The following is a 3,244-nucleotide window of genomic DNA, read 5'->3' on the forward strand; positions in this document are numbered from 1 at the left end:
CCTAAATTTCCACTTTTTCCAGAAAAAATTAAATTCCCTGCAAATTCCCGGTTTTCCAGGTTTTTCCAGGTAGTAGACACCCTGATAGAGGAAATATACCATCACCATATCTATGCTGCTGCCGAGTGACCAGAAAACAGTCCTCTGGATATTCGAAACCACTGGAATCAAGGTCAATTTCTTGAGGTGGACCTAGAGATTTATGATTTTTTAGAAAATATGAAGAACCTTCAGTTGAGAAGCGATATCTCAGCTCTATATTGATTCAATCCTCCGGGGGCCATAAAACGCCCATCTGGATATCCGGATTACCCGGGATATTGTTTATTTCTCAAACTGGTCCCAGATTTCCACGATTTTCTTTTTCTAAATTGCATACAATCTTAAGTATATAGGAAATATGCCATCACTCTATCGATGCTGCTTCAGGGTGGCCAGAAAACGATCACCAGGATATCTGGATACATCGCGACAGCAAAAATCGAAGAAAGGAGGAGTGCACACTGAATTACAAAGAGACTTTGAATTATTCCTGCAAAAGGTGCAATCAATCAAAGCAAATCAAAATCTTCCGCATACAACAAGTTGTAAGAGTTGCACTCGGTCAAACCATTTAAGAAAGTGTAATTTTCGCAATTTTCAGGTGTTTCAGCGTGACAGCTTGCAAAAACTTTTTTACCTAGGAGATGAGTACTTAAGGGGGTTAGATTTTGATAAGTTCTTTAGTGGGAATGACACTGATGGAGACAGCACATTGTAGTCGAAATACGTATCGGTCATGGATACCAAAATGTATTAAGTGGAATTAAATGGAAGATAACCATTTTTGCTGTTTTATTTAAGCATTCCGCCAACAACCCAATTTCATTTCTTCATTAATTCATTAACTATTATCTGAAACAACACTCGAATCTCTTTGTCGGACTGATATCTGAAGTGATGTTTATGGCCCTTCGGCAGCAAATCGACCATTTTTCAGGTTAATCCCGCCATTTTATGGTTACCGGGTAAGTGAATCTATTTGTTGGTAAGATATTTCAGCCTTTTTTTTATTTACGATATGCATTTCATATGCATTAATTTTATTTTTTTGGATGCAGGACCACCTTCTAGCTATCCATTAGCAGAATCGATATGGTTATGGCATATTTCATCAATGCTCATGATTTTATGTAATTTAGAAAAAAAAACTCGCGAATCTCTAGGTCTACTTTTAATAATTGACCATTTTCCTGGTGAATCTGGATACCCAGAAGGGCGTTTAATGGCCACCGGAGGATCAAATCAATATGGCACTGAGATACATCTTCTCAACTAAGGGTTCTTCACATTTCCTAAGAAATCACGGATCTTCAGGTCTGCTTTTAAGAATTGACTATTTTCAAGGTGATTTCGGATATCCAGAGGACCGTATTCTGGCCACTTGATCTTCTTCTTTCCTTATTTAACGCCGGTCTCTGTTCCGCAATCTAGTGCCAATCACCGACGGACATCGATTGCCATCCATTGACGGCAATCGAATGTGCAGGAAGGCAGCTTCCACACCTGCGTAGGATATCGCACCCATTCAACCACACATGGGCCGGGACTCTCGCCACTTGATTGCAAAATCGATATGGTGATGGTATATTTCCTCTATGCTAATGATTGTGTGCAACTTAGAAAACATTGCGGATCTCTAGGTCTACTTTCTGGAATCGACTATTTTCCGCTGATTCCGGATATTCAGAAGACCGTTTTGCCACTTGGTTGCAGAATCGATATGGTGATGGTATACAGTACTGGACAAAATAAATCATACACCCATTTAATTTTTCTTTGGAGCTCGATATATCTGGTAGATGCAAACATGCAATAATGGTTTGTTCTGCAATACTTCTGTATGTTTTTCGCTAAAACTGTGCAGGTATAGAATGTTCAATATATTGTATAGCTGTGTTAGAGAAACAGAGGGGCACGACTTGCACTCAAGATTTATACTGATATACACGGTATTCTGGGACTACTCAGTTTTTAGTTGAAAACTTTCCAAAAATGGGTAAACAAAGCAGTAGAAGACATGTTGAAAAATGTATTTTGCAAAATCGATCGGATTCAGCTGGATTCAGGACTGTATGGTGATCAATAGTTGAGCATTCGTGGTACAATCGAAATGATGATAGTTTTGCCTAGTCAAAATCATATATACTTAAAATGCTCAGGTAATACAAAACAAGTATTTTTAAAATAATGCTTATATTCTACCACGAATGCTCAACTGTTGATCTTCAATTGTTGAAACTTTATTAAGGAGAACCTACGATATCATATAAGATAGATAACATAATAAAAAAGATTTAAACTGATAAATATGATTTTTGACGTAGGACTACGTCTGTGATTTCTATATGGGGGTACAGTTTGTGAAAACCGAAAATGGAACATGTAACAAAATTATGAACGATTCTGAACATTAATAACTCAGCCGCCACTGGACCAATTTCAATAATTTTATCACCAATCGATCAGAAATATTTCTACGCATCAAAAACAATGCTTCCGACTGATGATTTTCAACAAGAAACTATTGAAAAACTGGTATCGCTGTTTTCATTAAATACATGTTCTTCCCAAACCCAATCGTCATAATCGAGTACCACTTGGCTTAGCCTCAACTCATTTTCGCTTTGGACGGCGTGGTGAGCAGACAGCAGAAGCAGCAATAGCAGCAGTAGGAAGGTGGTGGCAGGTTAGGTATTACACTCTTCTACCTAACATGCAACAATGAGTGGTCGTGGCAAATGAGGAAAAGATCTAGGTAAAGAAGGCGCATAGCATCATCGCTGAAAACGCCAAGCGTAAGCGGCCATGGATGTCATCTACGCTTTGAAGCGACAGAGAAGCAGTACGGTTTCGGAGGTTAAATCATTAACAACTTTGGCAACAAAAAGGCCCATTTCAGGGCCAACAAGCTTATTACAGTAAAGAGTTGGAATAGGATTTATATGTACCTGTTTGTCCATATTCAGAACCACACGCCCGTTGGGGGCCACACAAAATGCTCTCCAGAGTAGTAATCTGGTAATCAAACTTGGAAGCAGGGGTACAAGTGATTTTGATCAATTCTCTTCATCAACTTTCTCTTTGAAAAAAAAATATTACAAATTTGGTACTTCTACAATTCAAAAACGGAAAGCGTTAAGATAATAGATGATCTATTAATTAAAAGAACTAAATGCTCTTCACATTTGTTCCGTCCACTAGT

Source organism: Ochlerotatus camptorhynchus, unplaced genomic scaffold, assembly GCF_037179485.1.
Source record: "Ochlerotatus camptorhynchus isolate MF236.1 unplaced genomic scaffold, CSIRO-AGI_Acam_v1.1 ptg000495l, whole genome shotgun sequence".
Lineage (NCBI taxonomy): Eukaryota > Metazoa > Arthropoda > Insecta > Diptera > Culicidae > Ochlerotatus > Ochlerotatus camptorhynchus.